Source organism: Poecilia latipinna, unplaced genomic scaffold (genome assembly GCF_001443285.1).
Source record: "Poecilia latipinna isolate Pla-1442-1.1 unplaced genomic scaffold, P_latipinna-1.0 Scaffold1235, whole genome shotgun sequence".
Lineage (NCBI taxonomy): Eukaryota > Metazoa > Chordata > Actinopteri > Cyprinodontiformes > Poeciliidae > Poecilia > Poecilia latipinna.
In genome coordinates, this window is record NW_015113851.1 from 70257 (window position 1) to 93732 (window position 23476).

The 23476-nt window shown below is 39.3% G+C and overlaps 1 protein-coding gene across 1 annotated transcript in view; it reads right to left on the reverse strand.

Moving 5' to 3' along the window:
- Positions 1–23197, reverse strand: part of hs3st1l1 (heparan sulfate (glucosamine) 3-O-sulfotransferase 1-like1) — a 36810-nt gene extending 13613 nt beyond the window's left edge. Inside the window, exon 1 of the mRNA XM_015054190.1 lies at positions 22813–23197. The gene's annotated coding sequence lies outside the window, so the exon portion shown is untranslated. The remainder of the gene's footprint in view (positions 1–22812) is intronic.
- Positions 23198–23476: the final 279 nt, after the last annotated feature.

The following is a 23476-nucleotide window of genomic DNA, read 5'->3' on the forward strand; positions in this document are numbered from 1 at the left end:
TCCTGAATCATGCTGCATTGTTTTTTTTTTTTCTTTTTCTTTTGCAAAACAGCTGAGATACTTTAATTACACTGGAAGTGAGGGGGCCAGGGAGCAGAGATCACACTTTGGTTGAATTAATCCTCACACAAATGAGTCCTTTAAGAGTCCACTCATGCTCAAGATGTTTTCCTGCTGTTCACACATGGGATGTTATCCACCCTCTGCTGGACACCAATGAATGGACTGCATGTTCACTAAGATGCCAAAATCAGACCTGCTCCTCGCTCCCACTTGACCGCCGACACACACCGGAGGCCGACTTGCTGACCACTTTCAGTAGTCAGTGAGTGGAGCAGCAGCGTTGCCTGCAGCCGGCAGGCAGCCGTTACATCACTCCGGGCTAAAAGAAAGGCTTGCAGAGGTTCTGGACGCCACAGGAAGCCTCGCTCCCTCTAATTAACCCAAACAACCTCCTCTATACGTCTGCAGAACTATTCCTCATTCATATTCAGCACCCCGGAAAATTAACTGTGGCTGGCAGCAGGTACTGTAAGCAGCGGCTGAGTTTTCCGTTTTAATAACTACTCATTAGAGATGTTAGTGCAACATAATTATTATTCCAATAATGCTTGATTGCAAAGAGCATCTTTATTAAATAGGTTCAGAAAGTGATTTATAAATCAATCAAATAATTGTACTCAATATATTAAGTTAATCATTAATGAGGAACTTTTCATTTTTCTGGTGTCAAACCTTAAAGAGTTATAAGACATTAATAACTATTGCTGGCTGGGAATGGGTTTGTTTTCATCAGGACTAAATAAAATGCAATCAGAGGCAGAACAGCGCGCAGTCCTCGCTCTCTTTGCAGTTCCCTGAATCCTGTTGTGTTTCCAGTTATTTCTGATTCACTGGTTTAAAGCATCGTTAAGGTCGTCTCCTGTCGGATGCTCTGGCCCTTCCTCCAAATAAGCCCCCTCCTGGGACCAAAACACACAAGCACCTTCATCCTGCACTTTCCCCTCTTTCCAACATCTCTTCCGTAGCTTCTTACTCCTACCGGTTGGCAGGAAAAAAAACACATAGTACATTTTCCACCTACACTCATCCATCTGAAGCTCTCCCACATACAGGACTGTCTTTAAATTATGGATGAATATTGGTTTACAGTGGGCTTCCTGGCTCACTTTAACAGGTTATATTACAAAACCTAAACATTCAGCTCATCAAAGAGAAGGGTTTTATTTTTCTTTCCCTTCCCACATCAAATTCCTGGTGATCTCTTGCACTAAAGAAGCAGGGAAATCATTTTTTTAAATAAAAATAAACAATATAGCTACACAATAAAGTAGAACCTTAGATTGTGAACCATCAAATGACACATAACAGGCCATCTTGTTTCCAAACAGGTTAGGATGTTTTCAAAAGTTTTGTAAAGAAAATGATTTAAGGATTACATGAACTCTACAACTGACTGAGAACAGCAGATGAAGCTTAGGAATATTCTCCTCTGGGGCCACCTAGTGGATGGAATACCTCGGACTAACTTCAGTTTTATTTAAATACTTTGCTCAAACCAAACGCTGTTGATACCAGCCTAACCCTAACGTTGATAAAACATGGATTTGGTTTTCTGGTTAGATTATCTTGAAATACATTCATATAAAATCAAGGAATCGTCACATCTTTCCAACACAGACATATGGAGTGATGCTGTTGTTGGGTTAACACATTTTTCCATTTAAAGCATAAATAACTGTTGCCCTGACAGCAGAATAACAAGGGGCAGAATTCATTTACACTCCACACTTTTTAGATTTTTTGCAAACATCCAAAAGGTCGCTCTCTATCTTCCTTCCTGTCCTTAAATTTTTGCTGTTGCACGTTCGAGCAAACTTGACTGTAATTCACAAATTTCTTGTAGGTTTACCACTTATACTTAAAGTAGGAAGAATCATGTTCCTTTGTTTCAGTGGGAAAATATTATAGAGCAGCTCTATTGGAAAGCAATATTTGGCTATTTGTGGAGTGTATGAGCAAGACAATGACCCAAGTCACACCCACATGTAAGCAAAGGCATTCATTACCAAGCTTGAAGACGGTGTAATGTGTCATTTCCTGGTGCACCCAGAAACAAGCGGCCTCAGGCACTAATTACAGCAGCTTAACTCTGATCTTTCATTCGCTGATTTAAACTTTCCCTGCATACTTTTCTTTTTAGCTACTTTTGTCCCTGCAGACTATTTCTCTGTGTAAAGGAAGGCTACTCCAATTACCAGTCCTTCTGCCCACTGCCATCTGTGCAAACATCAAGCATTAAGCACCCAACTTCATGTGCTTCATAAACAAATATATGTTTACGCTGCATTAGTAAAATTTGAATAAACAAAAACAAACAAACATTTTGAGCGATTTAACATGATACTCAGGATGAGGATGTTCGGTTTTTCCTATATAAATACAAATCAGATGAGTCAAACCAAAAACACAGAGAGGTGTGAAGCTCACCATGGCAACAGCCCTGTAGCTACCTAGCTTAGATGTGTCATTGTTCTCTCGCTAGCAGGCATAGTTACCCTGGAGCATTCTGTTGGCCAGAGCTCCTCGTGTTTAGCTATGGCATTCGTCAGTGCTCTCGGTTTTATTTGAGGAAATCAGCTGATGTTGTCTTGCTTTCCCTGAAGGCATTTCTGCAGATAAAAAAAGGCCAAGTTGCTCAGATCCCTCGGATGAGTGGAGGAGACGGATCCCAGGGACTCTGAATCGCTGAAACCCATCCAAAACAACAGACTAGGAGAGGGGATTCAATCAGAGAGCGGCCTGATGAGCCTCATTCAACCTGCCACTTCTGATAAAGCACCCATGCTGTCCGCCGCATCGCCGTCCACTCAGCGCCGCAGATAAAGCTAATTTTATCTTGCCAATTTAATGCTACTGTAAATCTTATCGTGCTTCCCACATCGTACGTTCCCTGCTCCGCACAATGAGTCTGATCTTCTCCATGTAAAGTAATTACTCCGCAGTCTATCACAAGAGGGAAGGCTTGTGAAATGCGGACGTAATCAAAACAAATGCACCAACTTTGGTGTGGGTCTCTGGATTCCACTGTGCTTCTCCGGTCTCGCAGGCATCCTGAACACTGCAGTGTACGCATGCATTATGGATGAATTGCTTTATGAAATAAAAAGCAGAGCATCGTGTAATGAACTGCGAGGATGGTGGTTAATCTTTGATGAGGCTGATGTGGTAAATAGTTTAATGATTTACTGACTGAGACGCTACAGACATAAGCAAATTAAAGAAAAAGACAATGTTTAGAGAATTTATGTGCTGATGAGAAGCTTATATTCATATGAATGTCATAATATTTTGGCTGTTTAATAATGTATTTTACCTTATCTTTTTGCTACGGTGGAATAACAACAACATTTTTAAAAACAAGAATTTTCCTGCCTCTGATTCTCCACATGGTTCCTCTAGACTAGCGGCAGCAGCAGCTTTTAGTGGTGGAGCTGCACATCTTCTGAGCTCATCATAGGGACAACTTTTCAGTCAAACGCTCCTAAGAACGGTCATAAGCGGCATAATGGAAGAGCATTGTGGCGATAACATGGTGAGGCAAAATGTTGGAAAGAGTAGGAGCTTCTTAAAGAGACAGAGGCCCAATTTCAAGGCGTCAAACTGAGAACTCAAATTTATTTTAAGTCATTATAACACCTGAAAGTAACATTTAGTTGATTCTGCTATGAAATGGCACCAAGTGCCTGGAAAGTAAACAATACCACTCCTTTAATCTTATATTTTCAAGGTTAAAATTATAAAGACAGGCTCTTTTGCATTAACAAAAACTCAATCAAATTTGTATAAATGCTCCTTATCAAGCTGCACAGCCGCGTGCTGTTTTAAAGCCGATAACAAACCTCATGCATAATAGCTGGAGAAATGGAAAATGCTCTTGTTGTCAGAAGTTTCCTGAAACAAACCCAGCTTTTAAGTATAGTCCTACATTTTTAAACAACTGAGGTTGGGACTTAAGGAAGAATATTCCACACATCGCTGATTCCAAAGCAAGTTTGGGAGTTTCTTTGAGATTATTGTTTGAACATTCATCATTCAGCTGTTAATTTGAGGTGAAGCTAAATAATATGGAGGTTCTGCCAAATACTCCACATCGTGTAACGAGTCAGCGCCACAAGCATTCAACAGCAATCCTGAAAAAATGGTTGAATTTAATCTAAGTCATAAATTATTATATCCATGCACATCTAGTGTATATAAGCATTTCTTCTTCACTGTACTGTATAATCTTTTAAAAGCTACACAGAGAAATACCACCTTTGGTTTAAATTATGCACCTGCTCTCCCAATGCAGCTGCATAATACATACTAACTAAGGTTTGCAAATATCACAAGTGTGTTCTCAGGTTTAAAGGTATTAACTAAGATATCTTTTGTTCAGTCTCCTAAACTACAGCTGGTGTGTGCATGCAATCCTAAATAACTTGGAAATCTTTCCACACTCTGGCACATACATATCCAATTGGAAGGACTGCTGCTCAGATCTGCCAGGGATTTTTTTTTTATATATCATCACAAATATGTATTCAACACTGCAGAACTCCAGGTTTAGTCTTCGAACCTTCTGCCTGCCAGCAGCTGAATTGATTCTACACAAGGCAGCAGTTTGCGAGCTGGTAATAATGTATTTAACTCGCAAACGCTTCCCACAGGAGAGCAAAATGTTTGCATTCGATGTCGGTGTGTTAAAAAGTTAGAGGAAACCAAACCATGCAGCAGCAGCAGGGAATTACTTTCAAACACTAAATAAAGAGACGCAGGCTTTCTGCTGTGACCATCCGACTGACCAGCGACTAACCGGACTGGACTTCTGAATTAGACCCAGTGATAAAGGTTACATTTTTTTCCCCGGTGAATGTGAGTGACAAATCGGTGAAGCGTACCTGTGAGGTATGCAGATGAGGAACGTCTCGGACCAACAGTGACAGCTGTACATTTCTGGGATGTAGTTCTCACCCTGACCTTGACCTTGGATGGGAATTTTCAGTATCAAGCTACCTCATCTGCATACGTAATTCAAGTTGTCGCCTTGCATGCTGGTCATTGATTGAAACATAATCAGCGGGATCAGAGACTGTGGTGACTCAGTCGCTCATCTGTGCTAAGTTTAAAACTTGCAAAGTCATTGTTTTAATCAAAATGCTTATCTAAAGCAGGTCATGAAAGTCCATTTAATATTTTCTACTGCTTTTAGTGGATATTAGACACAAGTAAAGAAATATTTTGTTGGAGATTCTGGGGTTAGTAATTTGTCAGACTACGAGAAAGACATTGATATGACTTCCTGCACACTTTAGATGCTAAAAATCTAAGTAAAAAAATAAATAAGTTTGTTTTAATAAGTAGGAAAAATAATCAGCTTGCTGCTCCGCTAGTCTGTCTTGCTCACCACAGGAGATGCTTTGTTCCTTTCTGCTGCTGTTAATATCTAATATTACCAACCATGCATGGTGGGATGGAGCAGGAGATGGATGGACAGCGAGGTGGGTGGTGCTCCGGTTTGCTGTGTGAGCGGAGCCTGAAGCAGAGCGTTTGGTTGTTTGTTCACATAACAGGATCAAAATAGATTGACATTTGGACAAACAATATAGTTGTACTACAAAATATATTCCCTGCTCACTTTTCCACGTTACAAAAATTTCCTGAACCTTAGCAGAAGTTTCCTGGAACTGATCAAGTTCTTTGCTGTTCTTTGGTTTTTCAATTGGTCTGATGTGATATTCTTTTCTTTTTTCATTATAAGAAAAAAATCCAAATATTCCCAATGTTCCCAAAGCAACTTCAGTCAGAGGCTTCTTCAGATTCAGTGCAGTACAGACTGCTGCAGATCTTTCCTGTCCACAGCCATCAGCATCTTCAATAACTCTTTGAAGAATCTAAATTAATAAATTACAACAACATTTAATTTGCCTTTGGGATTAATAAAGTATTCTTAAACTGAATTTGAACTGAATAATATTCTAATTAATTAAATTTGACTGCATATGGCTGGTTCAGTGTAGGCCCTGGTAAAGTATCTGCTAAGTTTCAGAAAGGTTTTTGACGTTCCACATGCACCTGATAAAGTATCCAGATCTGTCTATGGAAGTATGTGGTAAAATCGACTAAAGTACATGGTAAGTCCTAGGAAAGTTCCAGGAAAGTACCTGGCAGATTCTGAAATGGACTGAGTACAATCCGATGAAAATACCGAACTGGTAAATTCTGGAAAGTACAAGTTAAATTTATTTTAAATTGAATGGAAGTGCTTGGAAAGTTTCATGAAAGTTTCAGCAAAGTAACTGGTGTGTTCGTAGAAAGTATCTCATGAAGTCTTGAAGCCATTACTTGGTGAATTCTGGGAAATCTTCAGTATTATTTGTGTTGCACAGCACTAACTAAAAAACACATTATGATCTATAAACTGATCAAACTGGAATGTTCCACATTGTCTACAGATCATTTAAAATAAACACAAATTACATTTGTTAAACATTGACTGTATTTGCATATTTTGTCATATTAGAAAAGTATCTTTTGTTGTTAGTTTAGTCATTTACTCTCAGACAAAAACCGTTTCACAATAAAAGCAGATGACTTTCATCCATATGTTGTTTCTGTCTAAAATTTATTTGCATATAAGTAATACTGCCAGTAATAAGGCAGAAAAAATTATTCTGACATTCTTAATTTTAACAAACTGGATATTTGTGTGGAAAAATACAACTAAAGCATCTCTGAGTTCCTGTAGCATTTTAACAACGCACCGGAGCCGTCCAATAACGTCTGAGCGCCACTTTGAGCGTGCTCACTTGCACCATGCAGGCAAATAAAATCGGTCACCTCTGTGCTCATTGTTGAGAAACAGCCTTGTAATTTCCTACTTGCAGGGCAAACTAGACTGTAAAATTTGTGTTTATCTATAATAACAATCTGCAGCTCCATTTCCCTGTGCTGATGCTCTGCCTCTCAGGCAAGAGAGCACCTCAGAGGCTTCAGTGGGCAGAGAAAGGCAGAATGCAAATCATCCCAGTTCCACCTATTGTGGCTCCGTTTCGTGGGCTTCCTAATTGTTTCCAGCATTAGCTTTTGCAAGGACTCCACACTGCTGCCCGAGTGGCACTAAGCTGTTTTTAGCTTTCCTCTGCACAAGCTTGAAACTCTGCCCGAGAGCGGATGAAAACTCCCGTGCCAGCTGGGTTTAACATCTGCCTTAGAACTGAGATTCTGCAGGCATCAAGGCTCTGTTTGCCGATGTATCCAAGGACAGAACACCGCTCTTTGTTGTTCCATTCTAGACGAACATGACACTTCTAAAGACTCGCCCTCCGTTTAAAAGACCCGGTCAATGTCCAAACTGTGGGTTTAACCTTAATTCAAGGCGTGCAAGAAGAACAGCATGGTAGTTAGGTAAGGAACATGTAAATAATTCACTCATTTATAAAGCTGCAAGGAGCCGTCTGTGACTTAATGGCAGTATCCACTCATGTGCGGATCTGGCACTGTGACAGAATCAGGTTAAGAAGATAGAGGGAATAAAACAGCATGTCACTTCAGCAGGGTGACTCTAATAGCAGAGCAGAGCTTTGTCTAAGCCAGAGTAATGCTAAACCCCAGAGCTTAAGTTAGTACCCTGGTAAAGCTAATGAGTGTAGCTTATTATTTCTTTATTTCCCTCATGCACTCTGTATCCTTCTGCGTGCGGAGCTGATGACCGGTCAAAGATTGGTCAACAGAAGCCTCATCGGCAAACTGCAGTATAAGGACTTCTCATTGTCTGTTTTATCGGTGCCATCTTGTTGTGCCATTGTTCATGAATAAGTCATCAGTCCTGCTCACGATTCCCCTCAGGCTTATTGCTCGTTCCACTGCCTCCGCTGCCCCGTAAACCCGGCTAAAGAGTTTATGGGAGATAAGAGGCAAAAGAGGTCCTGGGTCCAATAACTGTTTTTATCACCCGGGGTTCTGCAGCGGCGGCTGTTTTTATGTACGAATCTGCCGGAAACCAATTCTTAATTAGAGGAGTTTGTGGACCCAGCAGCAAAGGGCCTAATGGGGGAGTGAGAGGAATCAGAGAGGGGGCATCTGTGGAGTTACTGGGCTGCTTTGTAACTGTGCCTGATAGCGATGCAGAGACAACAGGCGCGATGAAGCAGGCCCTTTAAAATGTTTGGTTAGGTGCTGGAGCTATGTTTGTCTAGACAAGCCTGACTCCTTTTTTTTTTAATTAGTTCAGCTTATTGATTTTCTAGGAGGCTTATCTTTATTAAAGGAGCCTGCCTTGTCAATGGAATTACTGCCTTTCCCATCAAGGTGAGCCGATTTGGTTTCCTGTTATTGGGAGATTTTAAACGGCTGAGTTTAGAGGAAATGCAACGTTTCAAACTAGCTAAAAGTTTGACAATATAAAGCTGGTTCTCTTTCATTTTATTAAAATCTAACACTCACAGCACTTACTGGTCCAACACTGAAAAAAATACATATAAAATTTCCATTACATTTATGCAGAAGGCCTCCTTATGGTCCAGGACTGAGATGGCCTTGAAAACATGGCAGAAATTTGTGTCATGAATAATTTCAGTATTTTTTTTTTTATCATATTCATATTCCACTTATAATTCACAACCAAGGTCAAAGAGTCAAAGTTATTCTTCAAATAAAACGTATATGAAGCTGGCAGAGTTTGCCTACATTTAGGACACCAAAGGTCTCAACTTGCTTTTTTTGAAAATGTGCAATGGCCAAACTAAGAGCCCGTCTCCATGGAGACGATTTCAGGTGTATCTGCAAACGTTTTTGTTGTTTAGGATGTAAATCCACACGGATTCGGCGTCTTGGGAGACCAGAAACGATCGTTTCTGAAACCTGGTTCCAGACTGAATACATTTCAAAACACCAGTTTCATGTTTCCATGTGAAACATGTCTTTTTTTAAAGGATGACACTGTCAGTCCTGTTGCAATACGCAATAAATCAATCCCTTGCATGACGAATTAAAACAAGCTCAATAATTCCCATTTCCATGATTTATAATTTTTCTCTTTTCTGTCTCTCTTTCTACTATATGTAATAGTGTATGTAATAGATGATTTTTAAGATAAATATTAGGTACTGAACAAAAATAAGTCATGAAAAATTTATTGTAACCACGCAACAATATTCTTAAAACCACAGAATTTAAATGGGGGTGTTTAGTTTTTCTTCCACCTTTGACTGACGTGCGTTTGGGATAAAAGGCGAAAAGTCACTCAGATTTTAATTAGCCAGCTTGGCAGACATCTTTAACCAGTCGAGAGATAATGACTAGGATCTTATGTTCCCAAGTTGCTCGCATATGAAAAGGGGGGAGGGGGGGAAAACAACCCGAAAATTAATTACTTATTTTCCCAGACGCAGACAGTGGAATCTTGTCCTTGATTGCATAGTTTGAAAAGTCCTTAATTATCCGAGCAGTGAGGCACCGGTTAGGTCGGCAGAAAGTTCTGCGTTTTATGGGGGAAAGGGAGTTCTGTCACACCGGTCCTGCTCTAAAACAAAGCCAGAAGGTTAGCCGCTCCAGAACGAAGTCCTAAATTTAGCAAACAGTGGAAGTGTGCTGCAATTCCCATCAGCTCCTGCTCCAAAGCCCAGATTAACCATCTCTCTCTGCATTTAGGCACTGGATTGCTCCACAGTTTGTCTGATAATATCTGTTTCGAGCGCAGACCACGCTTCTCTTGGTATTTAACAAAGATTAGCTTTAAATTGATGATTAACCTTTGTAATCCTGCAAGCATATCGAAAATGGCTTGCTTGTCTTTACCACGGCCCACAAAAGAGACGCTGCATTATCGTTCAGGGGAAAATTGAAGCTCGGAAAGCAAATGAGGCAGCGTTATCTGGCCGTTGCTCGGCTGGATAATGAAGACAAATCTCCAGACTAGGGAACCATCTCATAATGAATCCTAACAGATGATTTTTTTTTTTTGACTTCTTAGCGTGAATCTTTTAATAAAACTCCAGTGTGACCCTGACGAGCGACTGGTGGCTGTGTGTTGCCAAACAGTCGATTGTCCTCACGGGAATAGGGAGCAGCCATTGTTTGGATGGCTGTATTAGCCCGTAATCAGACATTAAATGAGTAATTTCTCCATATTTAACTTCAACCGGGGAGGTAATGGTTTAATTTACTGGGCAATGAGTTTTCCCATGCGGGTGCGCCTTGGATTAAATCACAGCATCTGTTGCTCCAACAAACATTCAGCTTAAAGACTTTTTTTTCCCAATCATTTCAAACACCAGCAGCTCAGAAAGAGAAGACCTGCAAGTAATTTACTTAAATTCTTCGCCTTTCTCACCGTAAACCTCAGAGTCCATTATAATGCATTTAGTCATTTATTCAATAAAGTCCAAATTCTCCTGCCAGTAAGTCAATTTGAACCTTATTTCAACTCTGATGTAAATGTGCAACAAGGAGTTTGAAGAAATTCCAAATGTGCCTTTTAATAAAAAAGTGATCAACTGGTTCTGTACATCAGCTGTGTAACAAAAGCCACTGCAATAAAATGGAAGATGTCGTATAAGTTTAAATTGTAGATTTTTTAGGTCTATTTATATTGATGTAATGTTATTTTAAGGTTCACCGTTTGAATGTTGTGTCATTTTCCCCCAGAAACAGCTGCTTTACCTTTGGCTCCAGCAACATTTGAGCTGCACAATATTAGGAAATTAAATTATAACTGTTTCCAATCTTCTCAGTGACCTTTAGCATCTTGCAGCCAACAAACAGTGCATTCCACAGCAGGCTGTCCAATATTCTTCATGCAAACATAATTTGATGATAAATCTTTAGTTATATGTCTAAATTTTAAAAACTCTCCATTCTGTGGGACAAAAAGAAGCAACATAGATGCTAATTTAGCAACCGAATGACAGAAGCTGATTTTAAAAAGTGTTGTTTTTGTTTTTGACCTTAATATTTTATGCATGTTGAGGTTTTCTGTTGACCACCCACTGGATGTGCAACGGGGCACCAGCAGGGAGTATTTACAAGCAGCTGAAAAAGCTGACATGTGCACAAACTTGTTCCTGTAAATGTAGATGATTCATCAAATTTAGCCTCACTGAGTTACAAACGCACTGATGAAACCTTTCGCACATTTACGTCATTTATCTGGCTTTTTGTCCAACTTCCACCTTAGAAAATACGAGCAAAAATATGTCACACCTGTTGATGTCAGATTCATAAAGTCAACATGTTCAATGAGTGAGACATTTACTCAACTTGTGAAAACAAAAAGAGGGACAACTTTTTGGTTTTTTCCAAAATATCACTGCTAAAATCTCATTTTGATGCAAAAACTGGACACCAAGACCATCTTTAGTATAAACAGCTATAATAATATAATCAGTTCATTTTAGTACCAGTTAACAGACGGACAGTTTAGAAATATATATTATTTCAATATAAAAAGCAACAAAGTAACAACAGAGGCTCACCTTTCAGCATCATCTCTGAGACCAACTGAGACAATGGGTGTAAAGAGGTTAGCGCATCAACAGCAGCTTAATCCAATCCTCACAGAAATCCGGAGCAGCCAAGCGGATCACAGCCCACACACCACAATCCTATTGCTTTGCATTAAATGGATATAACATACGGAGGCGGACATGTTGCTTTAAAAAGTCCAGGTCAAAGTCTGTCAGGTCTCTGGCCATCCCAGCAAAATGCAACCATTTGTGTTAACTTTACCACAGATTTCCCGAGATTATTATGTAAAAAGTGAAAAAAAGAACCTCTGGATTATACAGTTGAGATTATTCCAACCTCTAGAAAAATTAATCTGATGGACAATGAGAAGAGCAGGAGCTGGTTTGTCGCTTTAACATGTGTTACATTTTAAGACTCAACCTAAATGAAATCTGAAAAATATTCAAACCTGTAAACACTTTAAAACTCGGGAGTAATCGTTCAGTTTGCATTTTTGTTTTGGGCTTCAGGTCACATTCGTAATATTTCATATTCCCAATCGTTCCAACAAAATGCCAAGGTCAACAGATGAAAACATTTTGAGTTGCGTTACCAAAAATAAATTAACTTTTTAATGATATTTCATACATCTGTACAGCTAATAATACATTTGGTAAGTTCATTTCAAATGTACTAGATTACATTTGTTGTCTTGGTGTTTCCATGTTTTCATGTCTCGGTGCGTCACTCCGCTGCATGAAAGCAGATCTGCTTGGATTCAGATCTCTGGTTTCTGCCATATGTGCTGGTTTATTTTGGAGTTGATCTTTTAGCAGCTGAGTAAGAGAATGTAGCAGATAGCGAGGTGTGAAATATGTTCTACATGCGTCTGAGGAGCTCCAGCTTCAGCTCACTGTTTCACCTCGAAATGTTTTCACGCTGATTTTTGTTTGTTCGTTAAAAACGTAGTTCCGTTTGGCTTTGTGTAACATTTCAAGGAAAGGTTAGGCAAAATTAAACTGGAAGCAGCTCTTGACATTTGTGCCATAAGAGAAGATTCTTTTTCCTCAAAATAAATAAAAACATATATGATCAGGGTGAAAAACTCCTTGTTTACCTTTCAAAAGCTTTAGATGCTCTGCAAGGAAGTTTTACACAAAGACTATGGAACAAAGACAGAAGCATCTGGATTAATGACGTTTTATTCATGCTGTTAAAAACGGGTTTTGCAACAAACTCCGGAGCCTCGCGGGGAGCTGTCCGAGGTGCTGAAAGAAACTGTTCATCTTGTTTTTTTTTGTTTTTTTGGAAGGAGAAAGCCCTGGAGAGCTCCTCCAGGGAAATACTGCTCCTCTTAAAACTGAAATTGAACTTTCCAAGATGTTGTTACTCTGCCTTTGGTTTTATCTCATTTTCTTTTTTATGGCTAACGGCAGAGAAGAGACACAAAGAAACACACGTTTGCACATCGACAGCCAGGAGTGTGTGTGTGTGTGTGTGTGTTCAGGCTTGCAGGCAGAAAATGGCACAGCCACAGAGCCACAAAAGAAATATTTGTTAAAATGGCCATTGTGGTTTTATTGAGCTCATATCCAGGACTTGTAAAACTATTTACCCTGTGAACTTTTAACATTGGGATGTTACAACCACAAACTTCAATCTGCTTTATTGTGATTTCATATAATAAAATCACCACAATGTATCAAAGAAATATAATATCCCAATATATGCTTTACACATTTTTTACAAATAAAAATCAAAAAAGTGTGTTATGGATTTATATCCACTGCCCCGAAGTCTTTTTGGGCAGCTCTGCTTATTTACAAAGTGTTTTAGTCATTATTTTATTTATTGTTTTGCTTGTTTTGTTTTTAAGTTGAGTTAGAGTTTTTCCACAGATTCTCTCTGAGATGTAGGTCTGTGCTTTTACTAGGCCGTTCTGAAACATGGATATGCTTAAGTTTCCTGACAAGGCTCTGCATTCCTGTTCAGTTCCTGTCATCTCAACATTTATTTTTGTAAAATAGTACATACTCCTTTCTTTTAGGCACATAAAGTAAAACAAAGCATGCATACGCTGCACATAACGCTGACAGATTTTCTTTTATTTTCAGGAACATTCCTCTTTTTTCTTGTGAAAAGAAATCAAACTACTTCTGCAGCAGGAAACAAATGCTTTAAAAAATATTCTGGTGCTGATCTGAAACAAACTATTAGAGTAAAAATCACTAAATTAACCCTGAGGCCAAGATAAACCCAAAGGCAAAATGAAGTGAAAACATAAACTCTGTGTCTCTCAACTTGCACAAATATTTTGCAAGCTGGATTTCTCAGTATTGATGTCAGTATGGAACAAATACAAGCCGTCACTGCTAATCCTGAATATTAATATCAAAGGAAATCACCATTCTCATGAGGAATTTATTTTAGCTTTCAGTTATTAGGAAAATCACAATGTGCAGAATTATTATGTAACTGAATAAAAACAAAAGAACACAAGTCATCTTACTCATTTATCTGAAAATGAGATTAATTAATAGTTCATTAACAACTGAACTATTAAAATTGACACTTTTTACATCCCAGTATCACTACATTCATCCAGAGCTGAAGAACCGAACCGTCTTTTCTGGGATGAATCTCATGATTCAGAACGAAACACAAAGCGAGTCGTGTCTTTATTCTGTCATCTCTGAGGCCAGAAGGATGCTTGGCATAGCACATCGTGCCGAAAGAGTCTCCTTTTTTAGTATCTGTACTAAAAAAGACTGCAGTTGAAGAAAATCTGTCTTTAAACTGCATTTCTAAGTCCAGCCTTGAGGTCGAAGCTCACTTGACTTGTTCATTGTTCGCTCTAAACATTTCCAGCCGTAGCCCAGTGGCTACATTTTTAATTATCCTCTAGAACTTTCAGTTCTTCCTTTTCTGTGCATTTTTATAAGTGTGCTGACGATATGCAGCAAAATGTCTCATTTTTCAATGACTATGTCTTCGTAGCTGAGAATGATGCAGTTTTTTAAAAAGTGTTTTAACATTTTTTTTATTGTTCTGTGTCTGCTAATTCTCTGTTTGGCCCATTTTGACAAAGGAGAAGAACCTAAATATAAGTTGTTCACCACTCTGGGTCAGAGGTCAATTCATTGGCATTTGACATTTCAAAAGTCAGATTTTTTTTCACAACTTAAATATGTTTTTAAATCTGATTTTCTGTTTATTTTTTTACATGCACCCTTTAACAAATCCCAGTTGGATCATAACTGATGGGCAGCCAGTGAGTCTGCGGGGGTCAGAATCAGAGTATATCAGTTAAAATCGGTTCTTTTAATTACGAATTCTCTGCGCTCTTATTTTATAATAATGCTCATATTTTCATTTTTTTGATAGCTTGCAATGCAAAGCTTCATCTTGTTCCTCGTCTCTTAACTCCAACATGTTTTAAATCTAAAAATGCTTGATTCTGTCCAGGTAAATGAGAACTCTTCTCATCCTGTTGTCAAAAGGCAGATTTTATCTCTAATTCTCCACTAAATGTGGTAAAACATGAGCAGTTAAAATATTCCAATAAATCCACAACTTCTTTAAAATCTGTTTTAGGTTTAACAGAGTTTTTTTTGTGACTTTCTTGTAAAAAAAAAAAAAAAATTATGATTCATGAAGCAGATTTTCCAAATATTAATTATTGACTGTTGATAGTTGTAACTGGTAATAAGTGTGAGCAGCGATAATCTTGGGTCTTTCCTTTCATTTTTATCCTCCAGGCTATGAAGTCATTTTATTATTGATATTTATTATGGATTTTTCATGTTTCTGAACACACAAGGTTGATTTTAGGTGTTTTTTAAAATCCACACAGGCTCAAAACTAAACATGCAGGCATGTTGGTTAAATGACCCTGAGTAAAAGGCAGCTCAGTCTCACTCTGCAGAGATTCACCTCTATATTAACACACTTTATTCTTTTCAAAACAAGTTTATGAGTCATCGGCATCAAGGTCTGGTTGGAACAACTACCTGCATCCAGGTTTCAAGAATATGACTGAGAGCGTTACTTTCAGATGACAGAAAACTGATGAAACTGAAAAAGTGCCGACATGGAAAGAAGGGCAAGCTCCAAAATCAACACCTTCAAGGATGATTAAAGTTTGCAACCAATACTGGCGTCACATGGTTTGGTGCTAAGAGGGACAAAAGCTTCTTGCAGGTCGTACTTTCAATCAGCAATATAGAATAGGAAGCAAAGAGCTGCATCTTTGTGCAAGCCTCCAGGTGAGATGTGAGCAGCAGCATTGTGCCAAAGGTTTTCCTGCTTTCTGCAAATATTTTAGATTAGCTCAACAAACAAAAAAATCCACAAATAGGCAAATTTTCCACTAATAGTTAAGAGTTACATGACATTATCTGCAAATAGTGAACCGTGTTAGAGGGCGGTTTGTGTTCTCCAGCCACATGGTGCCATTTTATAACACAGTCATGTAACTATGCTGCCCTCAGTTGTTAGGAAGATGCTGTATATATAAAAAACTTAAGAAATTTGACTTTGCATCATAGACATATCCGACATCTCATGATGGAGTTTACAGCCAGGAATGTTGTAGTTTGTGTGAGTTCAGCAGGTGTTTGCTAATTGCTGCTGCCACTAGTCTAGTGGAGACTGCAGCTCTGAAGAGGAGATTTGTGGGAAGAGGCGGCGCTATGATGGAAAGCAACACTCCAGGTATGTTTTTGATGAGAGAATGACTATAACATGATGTAAAGCTAAAAAAAAAATCAATTTCGCTCCATAACTTTAAAACCAGAGTCCACATCAGGAAACAAAAGAGCTCTACCAGTTCAGAATAATTTAGACGCTGAACTGTGAGTATGTCAGATGCTCGCCATTGGCTAAAAGAGCTAAAAGACGTTTCACCACACAATAAAGCCGTTTGTATAAAAATCTAAGCCTGCATATATAATCTTTACCTTCGTTAGATTTGAGAAAATGTACAATAATTTCAAATTATTTAAATTATTTCCCCCAATTCTTTATTAAACTCCACATATAAGAAAAATCATTAAGTAAATCATTAAAGGCCCAAAAGTGAGAAAGACAATCACATCCCTGATGTGTGTACTTAAACTTCTGCACTACAGAGTGTTTCTTTTCATATAGATGTTTCTTAATAAAGCCTATATGACAATAATGATGAATAGAGCTGGCATGGGCCTGTCTCATCTGCGGCAGGCGAGGAACAAAAGTAATGAATAAATAACTTTGCCCATCATCAAGTGGAATGATAAATCTACTTTATAACACAAGGCAACGAAGGCTGCATCCAGCCTTTCTTCGCCCTCTTGATGAAAAAGTGGCTTGTGAGATCTATTCACTCAAAGGCTCTTGCACTCTCTCCCGTCTCCTCGTCCGCCCACTCCAGTCCTCCGTCCCTTCACTTCCAGAATGGCAGTAAATTAAGCAGAAAACAACCTGTTGTATGACGCCGTCATCAGACTCTTTGTGTCTTTAATAAGCCTTTCCCTAAAGGCTGAGCTCAGACACGGAGGCTTTTGATAATGAGGACACAGGAGCAGCAGCAGCAGCAGCGGCGTGTCACACTCACACCGTATGCTACCTTTTTCCTACATTTTTGTTAGCCGTCACGCTGAATTATGACCGGTGATGTATGGTGACGATCACATGGACAAATGTGGGACTTTGCACCGTGGATTGCTGCGCAGTCATGAATTATGGAATTTGGCACAAATATGCAAATCTGAGCATTAGCCTAGTTATACCCTGGTACTGTAAGTTGCAGTCACTTATCTATTATGCATGAACTAAAGGACGGGAGTGAAGAGGTCCTGGCAGCCAGCTTCACAGCCCTTTCTCAGCTGCTCATTTTCACATCATGAAAGGACATGTAAAGCAGGAAAAGCTAGCTCCAAAAATGCTAACTCTCTGTTCCTCTGAAGGCTTGGGGGAGTGCAAGCTTGCCTCCACACTCAATTGCCAAGCTACTTAAAATAACAATGGCTTCCATAGGATTTGGAGGCCTGGAAGATGCGCAGGGAACACGCAGAAGTTGCTGCTAATCCTCTAATTTCCTCCCACAGGGCTGATATGAAAATGCTGGTCTGATCAGTAATCACTCCACTGGGGAGGCAGACAGAAGATCCAGTCAACAAATAAAATAACCTCTGTATGACATGAATATCACAATGCTGGGTGGGTGAGGGATGTGCCTGGGCGACCTAATCACAGAGGTACATCCAAAATAAACGGCCGTCACAACGGAGGAACGGCAAGGAGCAAAAACTGATGGCATCATGCAAGAAAAGAGAGCAGTGACGACTAAATTCAGAAGTTTAAAAGTGACCTAAATGAATATTGGGAAGAATATCAACCGATTATCAAACACATGGGAGCAGACTGCTTCTATTTAACAGCTGTAGTTAAACTGTCACCACTCACACTGAACCTACACACTGTAGTACTTGGATTTCTACTTATTAAAACAATGTTTTGTTAACAGTGAAGTTAATAACGACTTTTGTATTAATTTCAAAACATACAAACATTATGCCTGTTCCACACACAATCTCAAAGCAGAGCAGAATAAATGCACCCAAAAACAGACTGAAGACCAGAAGCAGGTAAATTCAGCTTGACAGACAATAACTTTTCATCAGCCACTCAAAAGAAAACAAACAAACGTGCTAACAGCAACACTCTTCTGTGTGGACGTCGCTACAAAGTGAAGACTAAGTGAGTTTTAGTGAGATGTTTTTTAGAAGAATTACAAAACCTATCAAAAAGTATTTATAATAAAGTTTAAAGCCAAGTTTTGTGGGAACAAACTGATAATATAAGTATCAGATTTGTACCGCAAAACAAACATTACGTTGGGAAGCTAACATGGAGCCACATTAGCAGCGCTGAGGACGTTTTGTGCTCTAAGCTGGCTGACATCTGTTGTCCTGCAGATTGTTCGCTTCAGTCTGTTTCATTATTCAGCTCATTAACAGTTTAGGACAAAAACATTCTTAGCCCATTGTGATTAGATTTGTTGTTATGTGGGGAAGAGTTTAAGAACTGTAAGTGACACCTTAATGAGAGCTCCTCTGGGAAACCCCATGCTGTTTCATTACCTAAGCATCTGCTGCTAATTCTGATAATCTTAAGATAAAGTCCCCATAAGAAAAATTACTTCTCTTCTGACCAGCTACAAAATGTCCGTCTTATTTCACATAACCAACATAATGTGTGTTAATACAGTGTTCTGACAACAGTATTAACATTTTCCTCATCACTCCTGATTCGTCTCTGATCAGTTCTTGTGTATTCTGCCTGTTATTCTCCTCTTTGCTGTTTTTATCACGGGAAGTCATTTTGTTGCCATGTTGATCTCTGGAGCTGCATCATCGTCGCTACGCTTAGCTGAATGTTTGTCTGTTTCTGCATCAGTGTCAGATTTTCCTCTTGTCAACATTTTATGCTGCGCCCAGAAACACACTAAAAATAAAAACGTGGTACAACATTCATGAGTTCTCATCTGGAGGACCTCAAACTCCTGCCTGTTAGTTTTGTTACGTATGCTAAGGCGACACATGTTTTTAACTTAGTGATGTACAGTTTTGCAAGGCACTGAAATTCAAGACAAGCCCAAAATATTACCATTATTAGTCCTACAGTTGAGGTGGACTGTTTTCTGTTGTTTGCAATCTACAGTTTCACCACTAGGTGTCACTAGTGGCCGTTTGTTGAAAGGAGGTATCACCTGTCAAAGATAGTGTGATATTAAAGCTTAACATTAATTCAGCTGCAGATGTCAGAGGTTTAACTTTGATAACTTTTTCCCCAACTTTTTGTAGAAAGAAAACATTACACTTTGTGCCAGATGTATAAAGACACACAAATAATTAATGCAAATGTATTTATCTGACCCAGATAATTAATAAGCTTTTTACCTGCCTCTGCATTCAGCCACATATGATTTGCATTTCTATTTATTGCAGCTACATCTTAACGTTACTGTGCACTTTTGACAGCATCTAGAGCTGGTTCCATAAAGGCATCTTAATCAGCCCCCACAATAAGGAAAAGAGAACAACTCTGGAATTCATTTGCATTTTTAACAAATCTCATGTATGCCCTAGCTAATAGTTTTCATCCTTTAATTCGGCAAACAGAAACTCATCAAATATTAATCCCATTCTCTTGTTAGTTTGGATTGCTTGTGATTAGGAGAACATGTGGAAAAGAAAATGCACTTTTGTTTTGTTTTTGTTTTCCTCCTCCCCTCCTCTCCGCTCAAGTGGAGCCAACTGGATAAACTCCATCAAACACAAACCTAATAACGAAATGTTGTACACAAGAAATGGTTTCTTCTCGCTCTCTTTTCTGTCACTCCCATATGGAACTCTGCTCATATTGCTGTGTACACTGACCCGCCGTGTTTGTCCAGCCATACATCACAAAGACACCTCGAGGATTCCCGGGGGGATTTGGAAATCATAACACATCTTCACACCGCTGCCATCTTTACGGCCAGAATCAGAAACGCTTTCTTACTGTCAGTTTGTCATCTCTGGACCCCCAGTCCTGCTTCTAACGATTAGCTTCAGGACAAAATAAAAACAAATCAAAGTGGGGGAGGAGGTTCTGGTTAAGGAGAGGAAACACTTTATCCATCCAGGTTGATTAGTTTGGTATAAAAATAATGAGGATGAGCTGCTGTCCTTTACATTCATTAAACAAATCATTTTCTTACCAAATTATTTCCTCTTACATAAGTCTTTTGTTTTATTAATTTATAAAACAGTTTTTCATCTGTTGCAACTTCAGGATGTGTAAAAAGCATTAAAATATTTTGTTGTAGTAGTATAAACTCACACTGGAAAGATTCCTGGAATCAAACTTTAATTATTATTTTTGCTGTACAACATTTATTCATTGGTGATTTTTTTTTGTCTATTTTTACAGAATCACAACTCAAACAATTATTTGGCATCAATATAGCGTCTAACATTGGTTCTGGATAATTGGTGGCACTTTGTGTCTTTATGCTGCAGGTTTTTAAATTTTCCTCACATCCTGCTCACTTTGACTGTGAAAAGTTTACTTTTGGTTCTCGTCCATCCTAGTGACCAGTGGTGGTAGTCATAAAAAGAATCGGCTTTTTGGGTCAGAACGGTGGACCATGGTGATGTTGGAGACATTATGCAACTGGTTTTATAAATGAACTAGTTTTCAACAAGCATCTCGGTTACTTTAACTGTACCATATAATAAATAATCTGTGACTGTTTTATTTTGTATTTTTGTGTTGGTGGAACTGCAAGGAAGCAGCATTCAAACAAAGACAGCCTTCACTGCAGGATTTACAATGAAAACATCAGCCGAACGCTCTGGTCTTTCTTTAAATCCTCTGTGAGGATTTAAAGAAACAGGAGGACTGAGTTCATGTTACTCCACGACTAATCTAACTTTTTCTCATATTTGGACTAACTTGTGAGTTTCAAACTTGGCGCTCAACAACGAGGTGACAAATGGAAGATAGTTTAGGCAGTGAACTCGAGCTGTGCTGCTGTTTCAGACTCTATAACCAGTTTGGGTGGCCGTTTTGAGATGCAAAGCATGATGCACATCATGTGGAGATTCTCCTCGTTTCTGAGGCTCTGAGGTCAGAGACCATCAACTTTCTACAACCCAGAAGACAGAAATGTTCAGGGGTGCAGAGATGCTCTCATTCCTACGGCCAGTGATGATTTCAGAGCCTAAATGTCAAACTTTACTATATCGACTGATCTAGATGTATTCAAACATTTGCCACTGGTGCCAGAGTCAGAACTCACAACAGCAGGAAACACAAAGAACGGCGCTAAGCTAGCTCAGGGCCAGTTTAGAATTAGAATCAGTTTGTGGAGGCATCCCTGGGGAAATGTTATATCTAAGAGGAACAGAAATTCATAAATTATTAATCTAAAGTTCCTAGAGGCTTAACATCCTCAAAAAGTGAAGTATAAATTAAAATAGTGCTTCAGTTTCATTTTACTTAGAGGTTAATTAAAAGGTACCAATAACGGTGCCACTAGTGATTTTGGTTGAAACATTTATTTCTATACATGTTTTTTTTTTCCACCCAAATAAAAATGTCCTGTGTGAATAAACCACAATACAATGTTTTTATTCTAGTTCATTTTAAGGGTTTTTGCATCTTTTTAAGGGAGGCTTTAGATGCCGTTAGTATATTTAGCCAGATATTTTGTAGTGTATGCATCTTTCTGTGCATACACTCACAACAAGAGACTTTTATTCTGACAAATTTGCAACATAACTGAAAGTCAGTTTCATACAGATCAAAAGAAGCTGTGAATTACCATTTAGATTTAACATATCTGAGAGTAATGAGCTGTCTGAACCTATGAGGAGCTGCAAGAACATCATCAGCCCACTTCTTCCTCTGGAGGATTGTTGTGCAGCTTCAGCTTGAACAGCTACAAAAAGGGTGAACCTATTTTAAATACAAACCAATTAAAAACGACTTTCAGCTGCAGGACAGGATCAGGCTGGTGCTGATAAACAGCACCTTATGTTTCATTTAAATTTCATTACACAACTTATTCCAGTCAAATACCAACTAATGCCTTTGAGAAAGGCATTAGTTGAAGGCTGAAGGCACCGGCTCGAATAAAGCCAACACCCACATGCTCATAATCAAAGGTGAATTGTTGCACAGCCTGTGGCAATTTGCATCCAGTGGAAATTCACTTGGCTTGGTCTGACATCAGATATAGGAGATGTGATGCTGTGAAGGGTAGGCAGTGTGTGCAGGGCCACATTTCCACCAAGAGCTGGAGAGTGGTAATTATCATCAGCTGCTCTTGTCTGATTGAGTCTACCCTGCAACTACAGCATGAGATTAGTCACTTTTTATTCTTGCAGCAGTTCAGGGTTGGATCAAGAACTTTGCCTCATCTTTAAATGCCGTAACTTCACGAATTTCAGGGAAAACTTTTAAAGAAACTAGTTTGTGCCACACTGAAAAGGGGATAATCCTACAGAGCAATGTGCTCCTCGCAGATTCTTGAGCTAATTTATTGAATGTAGCATTTTAATTAGCTTGATCAATACTCTATTACAGAGGGTTTAAACGTGAACTGCAGAGAGAAGACAAAGCGCTCAACTGAGTGACAGACAAGCTCAGACACAACAGACGCAGCTCACCCCAAAACGGATAACTGGAATTTTATTTCTGCACATTAGATGTTAAATTGTCTTTTAGTCAAACGCTGCACGGAAGCATCGCTGAGTCTCTTCTCACATAGATAAAGTAGAATAAAACATTGGTTACCTCTTCCGGCGGGTTCGGTGCTGATCTGAGCGCCTGCCTGTCGGGTTTGGGTTGCTCTCAGGAGCGGAGGATGTAGATGATGCTGAACACCGGAGCGCGCTCCTGCGTCCCGCCGGTCCCCGCACAACAAACGCGTCCGTCCCTTCCCACGGCCACTGTCATCACTGAGTCGGTTCGGAAGCGAGCAGACTACCAGCTGCCAGAACGAAGCGCTTGTTCATTCAGAGCAGATGACTCGACTCCGTCTCCGAGGCTGCGTTCAGGAGGAGCGCCGTGGCCACGCCACTGCCTCAGCGCTGCGTGGCAGACAGGAGGGAAGCGGGGAGGAGCCGTTTCCCGTCTGACGATCAGGGCAAGGTGCTCCCCTCACTGATGCGCCTCAGCAGAACCGTTTCTGCTCAGCTTGTCTTTCGTATTTCCTGAAATAGTTTGTGCGGCTTGTTTGAAGGTTCTGTGTTTGGGTTTTATGTACATCGCAACCCACCAACGAGTCCAAACTGTTTGCAACAGTTATGTACGAGTAATTCAAAAAGTAAATCTAAAATTCTGTAGATTCATATGTATTGGTAGAGAAACAACGTGAGCATACAGAAGCATTCAGCTTCTATGCACCACAAATCTGGAACAAACTTCCACAGATCCTTTAAATCTAGACTAAAACCCA